The sequence below is a fragment of the Dasypus novemcinctus genome, chromosome 25 (genome assembly GCF_030445035.2).
Source record: "Dasypus novemcinctus isolate mDasNov1 chromosome 25, mDasNov1.1.hap2, whole genome shotgun sequence".
Classification (NCBI taxonomy): domain Eukaryota; kingdom Metazoa; phylum Chordata; class Mammalia; order Cingulata; family Dasypodidae; genus Dasypus; species Dasypus novemcinctus.
Genome location: NC_080697.1, coordinates 1743757 through 1764148, shown reverse-complemented (window position 1 = coordinate 1764148; position 20392 = coordinate 1743757).

Genomic DNA, 20392 nt, shown 5'->3' with positions numbered 1-20392 from the left:
TGGCTACAAGCTGCATTAGTCGGCTGGAATCTCTCAGTCTCCTTCACACCTGGCTCCTCGGGACGTGCTCCGCACCCCGGCCCGGGAACCCCGGCCGCCGCCCTGCCGATTCCCCTGCTGCTCGGACCAGCGCCTGCTGCTGCAGGCACAGACGCCGTCAGAGCGCCTGGAGCTGAGAGCCCGCCTGCCTCCTGCCGCCCTGACCCCGAGACCCCCCTTTTAAATTGTGTTCTGGTTTATTTTGGAAGTCTCATGCCAGCGACTTCCAACTAGGAATCTGGATTCTGCAGAAAAACTGCTGCCGTTAGGCCCGCATGGCCGCGAACCCGCCAAGATGGCCGCCAAGATGGCCGCCAAGATGGCCGCCAAGATGGCCGCCAAGATGGCCGCCAAGATGGCCGCCAAGATGGCCGCCAAGATGGCCGCCAAGATGGCCGCCAAGATGGCCGCCAAGATGGCCGCCAAGATGGCCGCCAAGATGGCCGCCAGGGGGAGGGCCCCGCGGAAGCCGCGTCCGGACCAGGCTTCCCTCGGGGGCTGGGCCTGTCCCGGGTACTCTCCAGGGCTCTTTTCACTGCGGCTTTCGGGGAGCTGGTGGACGGGGTAGCCCATCTAAACAGCAGCAGCCGGGACCCTGCCGCCACCAGCGAGGGGCAGAGCAGCCGCGGTTAGAAGTCGAGCCGGCGGCAGAGGCTGCTCTGGCTTCCCCGCCGGGTCACGCACACGAGCCCGGGCGCTGCGATGGGGCTGCGGCTTGTGAGCCAGCCTCCTCGCCTCTCCTCAGCCCCTTCCTCTCTACCTGGGACCCTTACTCTGTCATTTTCTCCATTTCTCTTCCCTCCCTTCCTTAATGGACTCCTGGCCTAACCAGCCCGGCTTGTACTTAAAATGCATTTTTTTGTAGCTTAACCAAGAACCTGGAGAGAATTGCAACTCCTCCCCCCTTTTATCCCACTTTCCTGTTTTTTCCCCATTGTTCTCATTTCCTTCCGATATGCTATATGATTTACTTATGCAATTTATTAATACTAGAATATAAATTCCAGGAGATCAGGGGTTTTTCTGTTTTGTCCCTTCTGTTGTAGTCTAAACACAACTTACAATGAAGCGGGCTTTCAGTAAATGAATGATGCCTACTGTATTATAACTTGGTATTTTCCCTTGATAGTATACCTTGAACACCTTTCCTTTTTAAAATATATTTTTGTGGAGCAGTTTCAGATGAACAGAAAACATGTGCAGATATACAGAGAAAGAGCAGATAATTCAAATTTCCTCATTTTTAAAAAATATTTTATTATATAATCATACTAGTGCACAAAATTAAAAACAGGTTTTTATTGATAAAATCCAAAGTGTAATAATAACTGTGTATACTTTTTGCAATGTAGGTCTATTAATGAGAAGAATGGATACCACCATTTCCCCTAACTGAGCTTCAGAGTAAGTGTTCTCTATCATCAAAACTGACTGCAAATGTGCCTTTGTTCATGCTGGCTGGGTGCTTGAGAGCAAATGAAAATTACATTGACCCTACTGGTTCTTTAATACACGAGATTCAAATATTTCCCACAAAGTTCCTGCTGATGAATAATACTATAAAATATAATAGCCTTTATTATTTTTAAAAAAGATTTATTTATTTTTTATTCATTTCTCTCCCCTCCACCCCACCCCCAATTGTCCGCTCTGTGTCCATTTGCTGTGTGTTCTTCTGTGACTCCTATCCTTATCAGTGGCACTGGGAATCTGTTTCTTTTTGTTGTGTCATCTTGCTGTATCAGCTCTCTGTGTGTGCGGCGCCATTCTTGGGCAGGCTGCACTTTCTTTCGCGCTGGGCGGCTCTCCTTACGGGGCGCACTCCTTCCACATGGGCTCCCCTACGCGGGGGACACCCCTGCGTGGCACGGCACTCCTTGCACGCATCAGCACTGCGCATAGGCCAGCTCCGCATGGGTCAAGGAGGCCCGGGGTTTGAACTGCAGACCTCCCATGTGGTAGGTGGAGGCCCTATCGATTGGGTCAAGTCCACTTCTGAGTAATAGCCTTTAATGCCCCACATTTTCACCAGTTTCATTAATTTGTCTAAATAAGCCTTTTCTTGCTCTACACATCTTTGACACCATCATTTGTAACACATGTTAGGAGACTGCACTTCCGATTATACTAAATTCCTGAATGTGTGCTTTATTACCATCTCTGAGGATTCTCACCTGTGGTTAGAATTAAGGTGCATTAAGGGGGATTCTTCAGTTGTCTCCAATTAGGCACTGACCCCTGCATAAAACTGCCCTGAGGAGTATCAAGAGCCAAGGAAAACCACTTCAAATCATTTGCCTTTTTTTTTCTTTCCTCCTTTTTAACCATTTGTAAGTGTACAATTCAGTGGCAATGCTTACATTCCCAATATTTTGCTGCCATTATCCATTACCCAAACTTTTCCTTTTCCCAAAATGGAAACCTTGTAGTCATCAAGCAGTAACTCTGCATCCCCCCAACCTATAATCTATTTTCTGTCTCTATGTAGTTTCTTATTTTAGATACTTGAAGTGAACTGAATCATTCACTATTTACCTTATTGGGTCTAGTCAATTTCACTTAGCATAATGTGTACAAAGTTCATCCATGTCGCAGCTGGTACCAGGACTTGTCAAAGGAAAGTACACAAGAGTAGATAAAGTGGAGGGACACGTTCCCTTCAAACTGCCATGACTGAGGCATTTCCTTTTATGGTAATGACTCTGCCCTTGAGACTTTGCCAGCAGTGGCATAGGTGCTGCAAAGCAATTTTGGAGAAGTCACAGTAGAGCTGCACCATTCATTGCTGAAGGCCAACAATGACTAACATCTGTACAGTGTTGTTCTAGGATTTTTAAAGCAATCAGTTGTGTTAAAGGGTAATGTTTAATAGCTTAAGGCCACAACTGTTTTTCTAATTGACTTACTATATCTTAAAGAATAATTGTGATGCTTTGTATAAAATGTACAATGTGTGGGACTATATAACACAGTGAACCACGTGGTAGAAGAGGGACTGTGGTTAGCAGTACAAATAGGAGAGTGTTCTCTCATGAACCATAACAAATGTACAACACTAATACAGGGTATTAACAATAGGGGGTGTAAGGAAAAAATATACCAAGCGTATGCTATGGACCATAGTTAGTCGTAATAGTATGATCATGTTCTCTCATAATCTGTAACAAATATTCCGCGACAATGTAAGGTGTTGGTGGAAGGTGCTGTATGGGAATTCTGCACACTATGCAGATTGTTTTGTAAACTCACAACTTCTCTAATTAAAAAAATATTTTAAAAATTGTCAGAAATCAGTGTTGTGTTTGGCAGAAGAATTAATAAAAACTTTGAGGGAAATGGATGTGGCTCAACAGGCTGGGCTCGCACTACCATACAGGAAGCCCAGGGTTCAATGCCCAGGGCTTCCTGATGGGGGCACGCAGTGAGCTAGCCCCGGAGTGCCGGCCCGTGTGGGAATGCTGCCCCACTCAGGAATGCTGCCCTGCGTGGGAATGCCTCTGGGCATGGGAAAGCCTCCCTGTGCAGAAGTGCTGGCCTACATGGAGAGCTGGTGCAGCAAGATGACACAACAAGAGACACAGAGGAGAGAAAATAAGACACAGCAGAACAGGGAGCTGAGGTGGAGCAAGAGAGTAATTGCCTCTCTCCCACTCCGGAAGGTCCCAGGATCAGTTCCTGGAGCCGCCTAATGAGAATACAAGCAGACACAGAAGAACACACGGAATGGACACAGAGAGCAGACAATGGGGAGAATGGGGGTGGGAGGGAGAGAAATAAATCTTTTTAAAAAATCTTTGATTCAGACAGTTTATGGGGCACATTAAATGTTCTTTAACAAACTGGACCTCTTGTGTTTCCCCAATTATAAAAATAAACAAATAGAACTATAAAATACAATGTTTTGAGTGTTTTGTAACACAGTAATTTCTTTCTAGAGTTTAACCTTAAAGTACTAATCCAGTGACAGCATTATAATATGCTTAATTATTACCTTATTAAATAATGAAATAAAACATCACTTTAAAGCCCAAGTCAATATCTGAGCCTATTGGGACTTTTCAATAATCTACCTCTTCAGTAAGTAGATATGGATAGCTTGACAATGTCCTCTCTCTATACTATCGTCTTTTTATCCCAGGGCATGTCATTGAATTACATATCCCCAGGCATAAGAGTTCACACACCTGTAGTGCACACTTGTGTTAAAAGTGTTACCCAGTTCCCCTAGGTCCTTGGCTATGTTACATAAAAGAATTTAAGAACATGCCGGTTCAGTTAGGCCAGACGCTTATTAAGGAAATGAGAAGAGAATAGAAATGGGAGAAAATAACAGATTACAGGTCTCCAGGGGTACTTGCGGTCTGGTCTAGGCAGAAAGAGTTTTGGCCTGTGCACTTGCTTTTTTTTTTTTTTTTTAATTATTTCTCTCCCCTTTCCGCCCCCCCCCCCCCACCCCGGTTGTCTGTTCTCTGTGTCTATTTGCTGCGTCGTCTTTGTCCGCTTCTGTTGTTGTCAGCGGCACGGGAATCTTTTTTTTTTTTTTTGGTTGTGTGTCAGCTCTCCATGTGTTTGGCCCATTCCTGGGCAGGCTGCACTTTTCTTTCACCCTGGGCTGCTCTCCTTATGGGGCACACTCCTTGGGCGAGGGCTCCCCAGCACGGGGACACCCCTGCATGGCAGGGCACTCCTTGCGCGCATCAGCACCGCGCATGGGCCAGCTGCACATGGGTCAAGGAGGCCTGGGGTTTGAACTGTGGACCTCCCATGTGGTAGACAGACGTCCTAACCACTGGGCCAAGTCTGCTGCCCTGCACTTGCTTTTTAAACCATTAATTACTCCTCCCTCACCCCGTTCATTTTGGGGGAGGGGGTCCCACCTCTTTGCTGTTTTGATTGGTTACCCTACCTGTCAATTCCCCGGGGAGGCCCAATGACAAGGCCCCTTGAGAATATCCAGGGCTTTTCCTTGATCCCAGGTAAATCTCCTTCCAAATGGAGGATTCTTGTGGGGTTCTTCCAACAGCCCTTTCGTGGGAGTCTTTCCCTCCGGAGGTTCCAGGTGGGTTCCGTGGCCACGTGCTTCAAGGCCATGTGTATCTGCCAGATCCCAGATTCGTCTTCTCATTTCCTAAACTATCCTGCCTCAAAAGATAGGAAAGAGAATGATTTGTGGATTTAATCTTTAGCATCTATGATTATACTTAATTTTTGTGTTTATCTAGTTTATTTCATAAGGAAGTCAGACTACTCTGCCTCTAAAATTTAATTATATCCAGAAAGGACACTGATTTGTTTTTTAGTTGCAGGAGAATTTAATGTAAAGCAAGAACATCCTCAGATGGGTGTGCGGGCGTTCTCGTAGGAGTGGCACGAGTCGTGCCTGCAGGGGCTGAGTCCTGTTCTCTTAAGGCTTCGCCGCTTCCTCCTCCACGTAAATTAGGAGTGGTAAGTCCCAACATTCTCATTGGTCTGCCTTAGAAAAAGAGGGATCGAAAACTACAACTTTTGAATGGCTCTTATTCCTCTGAGTGGGAACTGTCCAGGGGAGGGTGCAGCGCGTGGCGGGGGCGGTGGCCTTTTGTCGTCTGGAGTCTTCGGGCTCTGGGCCTGGGTGGGTGACTCTCCACTGCAGTTAGGTGCTATCTGATGGTGGCTTCCCGCTGGTCCTCCGTTGCCAAGTTTTCTCCCTTCTCCTCCCTTTTCCTACCTCTTTCCTCCCTCAGAGAATTCCATCCCTTAGTCTCAGGGTGATGAGGGAGGATGATGGTCTTCTTCATGCCGTCACTGGACCTTGCCCCTCCTGTCATGGGAGTGGAATTCTCTGGCCACTAACTCTAAAGGCCTCAAGGGCGGAGTGTGGGAGGTTTTCAGCTGGGACTGGAGAAAATCCTTGCATGACCATCACCTTAAATTGGAGCTGTTGAAGTCTGGAAGATTTAAATTTAGTTAGTATGTTGAATAAGGATGGCCCGAAGAAAAAGAGTAGAATGATCAGAACTAACGGCCCAACGAGGAGAAGCAACCAAGTGAGGGAGGGGAGAGCAGATTTTATGGCTTCCCAGATGAACGAGGAGTCAAGCCCTTGTTTGTTTGGCTATTTATTCATCACCAGTCGCGATGATAGCAAATGAGGTCCAGCCTCTTTAGAGGAAATACTGAGAGAGGGAGCTGTACCCAGAAAGAACCAGGGTACACCAGGGACTGAATGGTAGTTAACTCTTAGGGGTGTGCGAAAGGATGCATGCGTGATGGCCGTCCCTTCCACCCCTGTGGATGTGTTTGCTAAGATATTACCAATACGTTCTGTAACCAAAAACGTCTTTAAAAATTAAGTTAAAAAGAGATGTTACCAATAAGGATGCTGTCAGTGAGGGGAGGGTTGGCGTGGTTCATCTGACAGTCCGACTGACCATAGAGGACCTTGGAAGAAGCTGCGTGAGTCTGGAAAAGGAGTCTAACGGCACAGGCATAAATGTTTAGCAGGGGTCTGGATGGTGAGGTTTTCTCCTTTGAGTAAAATAACAATGGGATTTTCTCCCATGGCCCCAGGACATTTGCTGAGAGTAGGGGAGATGCATCGTCCAATACCGCACATTGGCCCTCCCTGGGAGCAGGGGGACGCCAACTCTGTCTTTAGGTTCTACCACATCACTCTCAAGTGCTGCGCCGTTGGCCTGCCTTCCGGGCACACACTCTGTAGAGTGAGCAGGAAGGTGGGCCCACATCCCACGGCTGAGGCAGAGCCAGGCTGGTGGCAGTGTCCACTGTAGGCTAAGGAGACCGAGCCCTTGCCTGGCAGAGCCACAGGAGTCGTCAGCAGCAGATGCCTCCATCCACCTGGGGGCACGGCCAGGTGTTGTAGCAAATACTTTATTGTTTCAGTGGCTGTACCAAGTGACATGCCAATAACTCACATGGAGAAACACCCTGTGTGGTAGTTGGGGCCTGGTCTAAATGCACAGACCTATGTGCCAGTCCCTTAAGGGTACGTTGGTTTTGTGCCCACGCCTACTGCTGTAAGGCACCGAACACGGTTGGAGCCGTGAACAGGCTTTGCACTCTTGTATGACATGAACCAGGTCACAGCACTGAATGGGGATGCCTAGTGCTTTAGCCAGGTGCTGCCTCGTGGCAGCTCCTCTATGGCCACTCGTTTTGTGAAACCAGAGGGCAGCTTCTTTTAGGGCTGGCTAACTTTGAATCTGAGATCCAGGTGTCATACCAGTGCTAGAAAAAGTCTAGGGTGCTATCAGGTTACACACAAAGAGCAAAGCATCTCAGGATTTAGAAATAATAATTAGAGATCAGAGCCCAGGGATAAATGTGACTGCTGCAAGAGCTTCCAATCTAGGCCTTAATTTCCTTAAATAAAGCTGTTTCTAGAGATCACTAACTATGACTTACGGTAGAAGTTTTGCATCATTTTAATTTCACACTTTTACTAAGATTATATTGATCAACAGATATTTTACTTCAGCAGTACAGGAAAAAACATTTTCCTAATTATTTCATGAAAACCTAAGACTCCCAATGGAATCAAGATAATGTTCCTGTTATCATTTTATAAATAATATTTCCCTTTGAAGCAGGCTATATAAGGAATCAGTAGGCGGATCTGGAGTCTGGCAAGAAGTCCGTGTGTCATTCGGTGCCAATGATGGCTCCTGGGAGACCCTCACAGATTCCGCCATTCAGAATGAGATTTCCTCTGGGAGCCTGGAGAAGCCTCGGATATTCTCAGGGGACTTATCACTGGGCTTTCCCGGGAGATCGATGGGTTGAGTAATCAGTCAAAACAGCAAACAGGGAAGCGGCTGTGGCTCCATCAGCTGGGCTCCTGTCTACCATATGGGAGGCCCTGGGTTCGCGTCCTGGGGCCTCCTGGTGAAGGCGGGCTCACCCGCATGCCATGGAGAGCCACCTGGCTCGCCTGCGCTGTGGAGAGCTGACTCAGCAAGGTGACACAACAAAAAGGGAGACAATAAAAACACAGAAAAGCGCAGGGAAGAGACACAGAGAGCAGACAGCAAACAAACAAAAAAGCCACAAAGAGGGGGAATAAAAAAAAAAGTAATTATAAAAAATAAAGAGTTATCTCTGAAAAATAACAAGAAAACAGCAAACAGCTGCAACTCCTCCCCTGCCATTAGCCTTCACCTGTCCTGGTGCCTGTTCGTGTCCTATTCTGCCTTCTTCACCCCGCCTGGATCAATACGCAAGTAAACCTGGGGATTTCTAATCTGGAATGGGGAACTGCAGTCTGTAAATCAGCCCTCTTTATCACTCTTCAGCCCCTCCCTCCCTGCCTGGGTCCCATGATCTGTTATTTTCTCCCATCTCTCTTCTCATCATTTCTTAATAAATTACTGGCCTAACTCACCCGACATGCTTCTGAAATTCATTTCTTGTTGCTTAGTCAAGAACCTAGAAAAAATCCAGTGACACCTTATTAGGATGTAAAGCTACATATTTACAATAGGAAATAAACACTTAACAAATTTCAGTCAGCATTGACTATGAATTCACTTCCACAAACCTTTCACTTCTTTCTGTATCTATTTAAGTTTCATCTTACATCCTCATTCTATTCTGTGAAAACTAGTCATTTCACTCTAGGACAGATCTACATACTTTTCTTTAACTTAATTTCATTAAACACAAACTTTCCATTTTTATCCTAAAGATCTAATAAATATAATGCTAATTTGTTTCACTAGGATCCATATTAGCCTATGGAGATTATACCCAAGTTGAATAAAAGTGAAACAATTACAGTTTATGCATGAAATATATATATTTTTTCCTCCATAGAAAATCCTCTTTAACCTCTTTTTCATAATATTCTTAAAGCTGTGAATAACCTCAAAAGCATACTAACTACTGGATTTTGGAATGTATTATAATTTTTTAATTTGTTTCAATAACAATTTAGAAAAACCTTTCCATAGCTTTCAAGGACTTTTTTTTACTTACTGAAAATTGGCAATTGGATTATTAATTGATATCATCCTGAGGCTGTTAAAAGGTTTAAATTGGGGAATTACAGGACAAACTATGCAAACCAAGGTTTGTCTGTGACATTTTTTCTGTCCCCATCATGCATCATTTCGAGGCCTTGTAGGCAGGGTTCTGAGCTAAACTTAAATTTCCCCATCTTAGCGTACCTAGCCCTTCCTCCATGGCTCCCTCAAAGAGAAGACCTGGAGGGGGGTATAGGTCAAAGAGTATAGGAAAAAAACTTTTTTTTCTCCATTAGTTCCTATATTCAGATTTCTATATTTCTATATTCAGATTTCATCCTGCTTAACCTTTCTAGAGGGGTATGAGCATAACATAGAGGGCAGGTCCCTTGGAGGTCAGGGTTTTGATCTAATTCCCTGGAGGCCTGAACATAAGGCATCTTGGTCCATTTTTCCTGTTGCTTACGGAAGAGGTCTAAGAGGAATATGTATTGCAACTAAACATTCCTTTTCAGGTTATGTTTCTCTAGCCTCCAATTTACATTGGGGCCATGCAATACTATAGGAAAGATCGATTTTTTCCATTCTAGGCCACCCATCTTGAAACCTGGGTGGAAGTCTGTAATCTACTTGGTCTTGTGGTATCATGTTCATGTTGGAATCACCCACTTGGATAAAAGAGTGGGGCTGGGGATTGTCCATCTGGCCACCAGCAAGCTCCATTGGCAGGTCCATCATGAATCCCTTTGAAGAGTCCATTTTCAATCCTGCTTGATGTGTCTCTCTCTGGAAATGCAGTTTCTTCAGTGTGTCCTCATGGCAACTTCCTAAATTTAATGTAAAATGTGTGTACATTTGAGAACTCCAAAGAACTCCAAACAGGATAAACTCAAAGAATACCAAGACCCAGATACAGAGTAGTCAAATTGTCCAATGCCAAGGACTAGGAGCATGTTCTGAAAGGTGTAAGAGAAAGGCAATGAATTGTGTACAAGGGAATGCCAACAAGATTAAGTGGTGATTTCTCATCAGAAACCATGGAGGCAAGAAGGTAGTGGTATGAAATATTTACAGTGCTGAAAGAAAACCAGTGTCAACCAAGAAATTTATATCCAGCAAGATTTTATTACAAAAATGAAATGTTTCCTTGGCTACACAAGCAAATAACATGCCAAGGATTGGTTTAAACAATGGGAATTTAATGAATCACAGCTTTGAGGCCATATCAAGACATAATCAAAGCAATGTTTTCTTCCCAAAGTCTGTGGTGTTCTGGGGCTGGCTTCTGGTGATCCTTGGTCCTGGGCTACTCTGTCACATGGCAATATGCATGGTAGCCTCTCTTGGCCTCTCATTTCTCTTCTGTATTCCATTGATGTTCAGAGTCTGGCTGCTTCCTCTGTGGCTTTCTCTCTTATGTGAATTTCATTCTACTTATAAAGGATTCCAATAATTGGCTAAGACCCATCCTGATTGGACTGGGCCATACCTTAACTGAAGTAATCTCATCAAAAGCACTTACTTAAATGGATTCAAACCCACAAGAGTAAGTTAAGTTTAGGAACATGTTTTTCTGGGATACAAACAGCTCCCAACCACCACATGAGATAAACAAAACCTGGGGGAAATTGTCATCAGTAGACATGGTCTACAAACAATGATAGAGGGAGTTCTTCAGAATGAAAAGAAAGGTCACTCAACAGTGGATTGAAGCAGCATAAAGAAATAAAGACCTAACCATATGTGCAATTATGAGTACTGTATTACTGTTTTTTTGTTATGTAAGCCACTTCTTGATTCTTGCAGGTGATAAAATGCAAGTGCATAAAAGTATGATAAACCCATGGTTTTAGACATATAATGTACAAAGTTATAATTTGTAACAAGCACAAAACAAAGGGAGGTAAATAGAAACAGTGGATGTCTATGCCACTGAAAAGAAGTTGGTATCAAGTCAAATATGATGGTTACAGACTTAGGATGCTAAATTTTAACCCCATGGTAACCACAAACAAAATATATGAAAAATATATTCAGAAAGTAATGACAAGGGACTCAAAATAGTACAACAAAAAAGGTCAAATAAATATGGAAGTAGGAAGTAATGGAAAGGTTGAGGGTCAAAAAAAGTATAAGGCTTAGAAACAGAAAATAGCAAAATGGCTCAAGAAAGACCTGCATTATCAGTACTTTAAGTATAAATGGGTTAAACTCCCCAGTTAAAAGGCAAAGGCTGGCAGAATGGATAAAAAAGCATGGCCCAGGGATTAAAGGGAAGATGGTGTTGGAGTAGCTCAGGCTGGTTTTGTAAAAGAGGGGAGAAGACAAAGAAGTCATCCAAGGGGCTGCTTTGGGGCACTGCAGACCAGTAGAGTGCTACACGCATTGTCCAGGAGGGACTGGGAGTGGAGAGATGAAGAGGCCAAAGGGAAAACCATGAGTTGAAGCCTCCATGACTGGGAGCATAGGTAAGAGAAACTGAAAGGGTTAAAAGACAGACAATAGTAAGATATGGCAATGGAAAGCCAATAGATAAAATAGACAAGTAAGTAATGCCTTTATAGTAGTAACACTGAATGTTAATTAATTAAACTACCAATTAAAAGAATTAGACTGATAGAGTAGATAAAAACAAAATAAGCCATCTATTTGTTGTCTATATGTGATTCACCTTAGATGCAAGGACACCATCAGGCTGAAAGTGAAAGGTTGGAAAAAGATATTCCATGTTAATAGCAATAAAAAAAGTGTGGATATAGCAATACCAATAGTGGATAAAATAGATTTTAAATGCAAAACTGTTATAAGAGATGAAAAAGGTGACTTTTTACTCATAAAAGGGACAATTCACCAAGAAGAAATAACAATAAATATTTTTGAGCCTAACTTAGGTGTCACAACATACTTGAAACACACACTGGCAAAAATGAAGGGAAACAGAAACTTTTACAATAATAGTTGGAGACTTCAACACACCACACTCAGTTAGCTGTCATGTGTTGAAGCAAGATGGTGGGTGATCTCTGCCTGGTCTTGGGCCTTCTCAGCTGCTCAGCTGCTCTGTTCTCTTTGGTTGTTTGTGCCTTCTCCTTTCTGTTACATGTCAGGACCGAAACAACTAAGTTTTCTCCTCTTCCGTGGCTCCAGGATCAAAACTGACAAAACTCTCTCCTCTTCTGTTGTCTTCTTGAGTGAGTGTTCATTTATATAGGCCCACTAAGGGTGCAGGGATTTAACTTGAGCCACACCCTTACTGACATTGTCAAATGAAAAGCCCTAAATTGATTTTATCAAGTAAACTTCAAACCTTTGAATTTAATACAATCAAAGGGTATCACAACCAGAGGAACAGACCAATTTACACACATAATCTTTCTTTTTTTTTAGGATTCATAAATAATATAAAACTGCCATAGATAGTTTAATTTTTAGGGGTTGGTGTCCAGTGGTGATTGGCTTCTGGCTATTGTTTTGAGCCATGCTTTAGTTTGTTGCATGAGGGGCTTGTGAAAATAGGTGGGTAGTGTGGGAATTTCCTGTTTTTCATCTTTTTTGCTGGGTGGGTACCACAAGCTGCATTCCCATAGCTTGTTTGTGCACATCTGTAGGCACAAGCTGCCAGTGCTGCTTCCACAGTTGATGGATGAATGCTACAAGCTGCCTTCCCTTAACTTGTTTGTGTGAGTACAGCAGGATGTTGCTTCAGGTTTTTTTTTTTTTTCCTAGTGGGTCGTTTTTTGTATGAAATTTATTAGGTTTTCTGCCCACTTCCTTATTAGGTCTCTAGTCTATCTTACCGCAAATCTCCCCTGAGAGACACATATTATATCAGAATACTTTATGGGAACACCTAATGCTTTAGCAATGCCCCACCCTGTGGCAGCCCCCCAGTGGCCACTCTTTCTGGGTAGCCATAGAGCTGCTTCTTCAGTGGGTGTGACACACGCAGGTATGGGCCAAAGCATTTGCCTCTTGAGTCCCAGGAGAGATTTTGTGTGTGACATATAACATCTTTAAAATAATTAAAACTATGATTAACATACTGTTATTTAATATTATACAGGAACATGGTTAAATCTTTAGGAATTTAACACAATCTATAAGTATTTATATGAACATTCTGCCCATACAACTTTGCTTAACAGAAGGTTAAACAACCCATTTTAATTTTTATATACTTTCTATACATTTTCTATTAAACTTATAACATGTTAAATGAACTATTTTTAGTACTTCACTTTTTTAAGGTGAAAGAACAAATCTTTTGCAATAGCTTGAAATAAAAAGATACCTTTTAGGGTTTGACTTTGAGACAGAACAGTGTTAAAAGTTATTAGGTTTGAACTATTGTGGTTAGTATTTGAAGAAAATGTGGCATTGGTGTGGAAAAAGTGGCCATGGTGGCTGCTGGGTGCAGGGAATGGGAGGAAGAGATGAGATGTGGAGGCATTTTCAGGACTTGGAGTTGTCCTGGGTGGTGCTGCAGGGACAATTACCAGACATTGTAGATCCTCCCATTGCCCACTGGATGGAACGTGGGAAAGTGTGGGCTATGATGTGGACCATTGACCATGAAGTGCAGTGATGCTCAGAGATGTATTCACCAAATGCAATGGATGTGTCATGATGATGGGGGAGAGTGTTGCTGTGGGGGGAGTGGTGGGGTGGGGGGTGGGGGATGCATGGGGACCTCATATTTTTTGAATGTAATATTTTTAAAAAATGAATTAAAAAAAATAAAACTTATGTGAAGACAAAAAATAAATAAATTTCCTTTTGACCACTGCTTCTTCTAAAAAAAAAAAGTTATTAGGTTTGATCATTATTTTCTTTTAAAAGTGAGAAGACTTGTTTTTCTTAAACAACCAAGGACATGATAAGGTTAAAGTGCAAGAAGCTATTTGATAAAACAGACTTTTTCCTTGTATAATGATTATTCAGGAGAAAACTTTATAAACTTTTACTAAAACCAATTAATGATTTAAGAAACTTTGTACTCTAACAGAGAGAGAACTAAATTTTAGTTTGACACTAAAGCTTTTAGAATTTTGGAGATAGACCTATTAAATCTTACTTAACTTTGACTACACAAATTCCTTCTTTGTGTACCTTCTGTACTTCATGCATTTATTCAGGTTTTGTTCCACATTCTTAAAAAAAGTTGTTTTATCTTAGGACAAAATTTCTTTTCTTTTCTTTCCCCCTTAATTAAAAAAATCCACATATTTTACATACCTTACATACTTAAATTACCAAAATGATTTTGAAAACAGTCTCCAAGCAAAACCTCTTACAACATATAATTACCATTAAAAATAAACAAACTTGTCAGAATAATGACTTAATTTAGTTATATACAAACATAATTTTTCTTCATTTTAAATACCTAGAAGCCTGCAATACTAGAACATTGATAGCTCACAGGGAATGATTTTCAGAAATATACTCTTTCTTTAGTTTATTATTGTATCAGTACTTCAGTGAGATTCAGTATGAAACTTTTATAAGGACACATATCTGAAACAGTTTTCTAGAGGCAAGTTGGCAGGGGAGACTGGTTGCTATCAGAGCTAAGCTAAGATTGAATTGCAGGCTTACAAAGTGGCCAGCATTTTTCTATAATTTTTTCCATTTCCTTTTATATGTTTATCATGATTACATTAATTAACAGATATTTTACTTTAGCAGTAAAGGAAAAACTACTTCCTCCATTATCTTATGAAAACCTAAGATTCCAAAAAGAATCAAGATTATTTTTCTCTTTACCATCACTTTAATATGCAGATGAGCCTCTGACAGATTTCCCTGTTATGAAGTTACTTTTTGTTATTATTAATATCAATTTAGGTTTCTATTTAATAATGGCTTTCTGGAATTACTCATTTAAATACTTCAGTTTAGAAGATGCTTTTACTAACCAACCATAATTACATAAACTAGATACTTTTATCTTTACATAAGATAAAATAAGTTTAATTTTATCCATTTAAGTCTTGTCTTATATTCCTCATTCTGTTCTGTGAAACTAGTCATTTCACTTTAGGACAGATCTACATTTCATTAAAGATGAACTTACAATTTTCATCATCTTAAATAAAGATTTAATATATATAATGCTAATTCATTTTATTAGTATCCTATAAACCTAGGGAGATTAATTAGAAAAGAGATAGGTACACACCTGAGGCATGGGTGTAGGCTGTGCTACAGGGTGCAATGTGTGCCCTTTCTCTAGGGGCTTCTAGTTTTATTGGCTATCATTGGGGGTTAGGGTTTGCACTGATTGGCCCATTTAGGACAAAGCAGGGAACTTTATTGGATAGTTTGACCTTTAGGGGTTGGTGTTCAGTGGTGATTGGCCCCTGCCTTTTGCTCTTGAGTCCTGTTGGAGTTTGCTGTATGAGGGGCTTGTGAAAATAGATGGATAGTATGGGAATTTCCTGTTTTTCTCCTTCTTTTTACTGGGTGGGTGCAGCAGCTGCATTCCCACAGCTTGGGTGTGCATGGCAGCAGGCACAAGCTGCCAGCTGATGGGTGACTGTGCAAGCTGCCTCCTGATAACATGCCCGCGTTGAGTCCAGCAGGATGATGCTTCAGGCTTTTCTGCTGGGTGGTGTTTGTGTGGAAATGTATGAGCTGCTTGGCCCCTCTCCATCAGTTCCCTCTTCTCTCTTGCCTCACTTCCTTGGCTCTGACCATTAGAAGTGATGTTCTCTGAACTATGGGCACAAGAGTCTTGGGGAGACCCTTAGGCTCCCACTCCAGCCAAAGGATAAAGTGCATTTCCCTGCAGAGACTGCAACCAGCTAGAGTGTGACGGACTGGGGGGCAGGCCTGGGAGCATCTCCCACCCTCTGGGCCTACCTGAGAATGTTTGTGAGGACCCTGGCCAAGGTGTGGGAGGACCAGCAATGGAGAGTGAAGGCGGGCCCTCAGGGTGCAGCCAGGGCAGGGTCCTCTTGATGGGGGGAGTGGGCGGGCTCTGCAGCGAGGGAGGGGAGCACCTAGACAGCCTTCTCCTGGGCAGGCTTCCCAGGCAGGTTTCCCAGGGTAACCTGGCCCCACCTGAACTGGTTCAGTTTGGGGGTGGTGGTGGGGAGGGTCCACTGAACACTGATGGACTAGGGGTCCCTGTCTCCAGGCTGGGAAGGTTTATTATAATAGGGACCTGCGATGAGGGTGGGACTGCACACAGCCAGCCGCCGTGAACTCAGTTCCTCAAGAGGGGAGGGGCTGAAGCGCAGGGCCCCTGGCCCAGCCCCCCAAAATGAGGACTCAACCTCTGTGCCTTCTGCAAGGAAGGACACTGGAAGAGGGACTGCCCTTGTGCCCCTACCTATTCCAGAGCCCCAAGGGGGTGACACAGGGACTGAAGGGGCCGGGGCTCCTGGAAAAACACCACCTTCTTCAACCTCCCACCAGCAGCCTCAGCTAACAACACAGCTGGGGAAAAAATTGGCTTCTTGTTGGTATTGGGGCCACTTATGCAGTATTTTAAAAATCTAATGCAATTTCTAACCGATCAGCAACTGTAACCGGAGTATCACGTAAAACTGCAAATAAGCCATTTCTGCCTAATTGGGACCCAAAGTTTAAAGCATAGTTTCCTTTATCTACCTGAATGTCCAGTTCCCTTCCTGAGAAGGGATCTGTTAACCAAATGAGATGCTCAAATGACCTTCTCTCCTGATTGTCAGTTGAGATGTCTCCAGGACAAGCCTTGCCTCACAAGGTGCTTTGCTGCTTGTCAAGAGGATAAGCAGACCACTCCCATTCCTGAAGAGATCCTGAGAGCTGTGAAGCCAGAAGTGCAGGCTGATGGAAAACCCAGATGAGCAAAAACAGTGAGACCTGCTAAGGTAAGACTCCAGCAACCAGGCACTAATTCCACTTAAGTTGGAATCCAGAGAAGGAATTGCTCCATTAATAAAGACATTGTTGAAATACCAGCTAACATGGCCCTGACACTCCAATTGCCAGTGAGGAAACCAGGCACCCAAATGAATATCAGTCTGCTCAAGATTTTTGAGCTATAAACCAGATTGTAGAAGATATTCATTGTGTAGCTCCAAATCCATACACTTTACTTATGACCTTATCTGGAGATCTCTGCTTGCTCACAGTCCTTGATTTAAAAGATGACTTTTGCTGTAAACCTGATCCAATGTCTCAAGAACTCTGTTTTTGAATGGGAAGTCCCCGTGACTCACACAAAACAGCAATATCATTGGACCATTCTTCCATAAAGATCTGAGAATGTTCCCACAATATCTGGAGATGTTTTAGCTAGAGACTTGAATTACACTTATAGGAAGGAGTGATGTGACAATATGTGGGTGCTATCCTAATTGCAAGCTGTAATAGAGAAATGTCAGATAAGAATACTATTCAAACTCTTAATTTCTAAGTGGTCTGAAAGAAAGAGCCTCAAATTTCTCAGCCATTAGTAAAATATCTGGGCTTTGAGTTACCAAATAGAGAAATCTATTACCAGATCGAGTATTCCTGGGAATGGCAGGTTTTTGCAGGATCTGTATACATAATCTTGGACTCATAACAAAACCATTACACGAGGCTCTTATAGGATCTGAGCAGGAGATTTTAAGTCAGACTACTGAATATAAAAATGCCTTCCAAGACATAAAGAGAGAACTTTTAACAGCCCCTGCCCTAGGGCTTATGAACCCAATGAAACAGTTGGGTCTTGTTGTACATGAAAGGAAGAGTCTGGGGTTGGGGCGCTGACCCAAAAGCTGTTTCATGCCAGATTAATATAGCCTATGCATGAATTCAAACTTCTCTAATTCTGTATCCAAGTTTGCCTAGTTTCTGGAAACCCAATTAAGTGATACAGACCCTGTAGGCTTTGAATATTCAGAAAGGATGTAGACAGAATGTGTATTCAAACTTACATCCAGACAGAATGAGGGCAATATGTTAATTCAAGCTTACTTGGAATGTGGGTGCTATGTTAATTCAAGCTCAGCTAGTATTCAAACAAACCCCTAAACCCTAAAAAAAAAAAAGGAAAAAACAAAGAAAGTCTTTTTGACCTCTCAACCATTCCTGGTTCCACCCCATGTGTCTCTTGTATAAAAATAAACTAAAGGCTCTACTCTGGGCTTGGGTTTTTGGAGAGGAGTCTGCTGGTCCTGGCCGGTTATAATAAATCTTCCTTCTCAGAGAATTCCTGTGTCCTAGCCTTCAATATGCAATCCCTAACTTCTCTCTGCTTCCACAACATTCTGAGGGTTCATCCAGGACCGCTATGAAGGATTGAGATGGCAGCATTTCGTTGCCTCTGTTGAAGACCTCCGAGGAAGCTAGAAGGGCCAGACAAACCCCAGTCCAGGACACCCCTGGACCCCTTTTAATCCAGTCCTCCCAGAAGAAACAGGAGGCTCCGAAGAGTCTAAAGGAAATCCCGAGAATGAAAAAGGACACCAGTTGGGTAAGACCCCCAGGGGCATAGTGTAAGAGAAGCATAACTATGAATGTTAGAAGGGGGCCCTGATCAACTCCAAAGAGAACTCTAGTACCTCCAAAAGTTTGAGGGGAAGCCCTCTTCTCCAGCTCTGAAGAGGAAAAAAAAAAGCCTAATGTTTGGTTTTAGCTGACTGCAGGGTTGGCATCTGGTTTGTCTTCATTAAGATAGTGAAGGTTTGATTACAGTGGGAGAGGCACTGATGGGTTTAAGTCCCACTCCCTCATTCCCTTTAAAAAAAGCTCACTGTCTCTCACTCCTTTATTTTGGCAGCTCCCCACCCCCCTCTCTGCTGCCATAGGAAATGAGGTGTCAGTATCCCAGCACCCCACTGGAATGTATCCTGAAGAACTGGTTTAAATTTGAAAGATCTTGGTTATAGAAAAATGAATTGGTTTTTGTGATAAAGCTTAGTCTGAATATGAATTCAGCAACAGAAAAGTTTAGTCAGAAATTTCTTTTAATTTTAATGGTGGGTTGAAATTGAGCCTGTTTTGTAAACAGCAAGGGTAGGCGAAGAGTCCTGTTAGAAGTTCCCCTCACTAAGGTTGCAGTAACTAACTATCTGTAGCTCACTTCCCCTGATAGGCATTAAAGATAAGGCCCCTCTACCCATAGCCTACAACAGCACTTCCCAAAAGTTAAAGAAACTTCCTAAAAATAAAAGTAAAAAGTAGAAAGCTCGGAAATGGTCACACCGGAGAAATGGAAATTATTAGTCAAATTGATGGGCTTTGTGTTTCTGTCTGTGTGCCATGGCTCTTTAGTGTTTGTTTATTTGGTGTCACTGTATGTTTTCATGCCTCTGGATGGTGGTATTCAATTGTATGAAATAGTAACTTTGGTTAGGCTGGAACTCTGGGATGCCAGTTCGGTCAACTAAAAAGGTGTCTCTTCATTCTTCCTAAATGATAAACAGAGCTTCTGGCATGCCAGAAGCCTCCCCATGGGACGCTCTTCTCAGGAATTGGGAAGTTCTTCCTGCTGCTTGGCCACATGGCCACAAAGTAGCCTCTGTGTGGAACCCTGAACTCCAGTTAAACTGGTGTAAAAAAAGAAACAAATTGATCTGAGACCTAGAAACCTCATGTCATATCTCCTTAACGAAATGAGGAAATAATTCTCAAACTTCTCAGTTTAAATTCAGTCATGCATATAAAACGTGTGAACAGTGATCAAAAAAAAAGAAACTTCATGTGCCATCAATTAAGGTCAAAGAGTTTCTAGAAATGCTAAAGGTATAAAATTCTTATGTTTTAATCTGTGCATAACCTTGTGTTCAACTTTGAAATCTGTGTTTAACTTTGTCAGTTTGCTTGGGCCTAGGAAATCAGATTTGGGGTTCACCTGTTACTGTTGTGGCATCAGAGAGAAGTTGGTGATCACATATTGAAGGCTAGGATGCAGGAATTCTCTTAGAAGGAAAATTTATTATGACTGGCTGGGCCCGGCAGACTCCTGTCCAAGAAGCTGAGCCTGGAGTAGGGCCTTTAGGTTATTTTTATACAAGAGACACACCAGGAGAGGGTTAGGGGTCAAAAAGACTTTCTTTGTTAGTTTCTTTTTCAGGGTTTAGGGGTTTGTTTGAATACCAGCTAAGCTTGAATTAACATATCGCCCACATTCTGTCTGGATGTAAGTTTGAATACACAGTCCATCTATATCCTTTCTGAATATTCAAAGCCTATAGGGTCTATATCACTTAATTGGGTTTCCAGGAACTAGGCAAACTTGGATACAGATTAGAGAAGTTTGAATTCATACACAGGCTATATTATCTGCCCCCTTTGATGTGTGCTTAAGTTCGTTAAGCTTTGGCTTCACTATTTTCAGAGTTATGGGGTGGGTGGCTGTCTGTGTACTTACTGCATTATTTATTAAAGTGTGCACTCTAGTTATTATTAAGGGG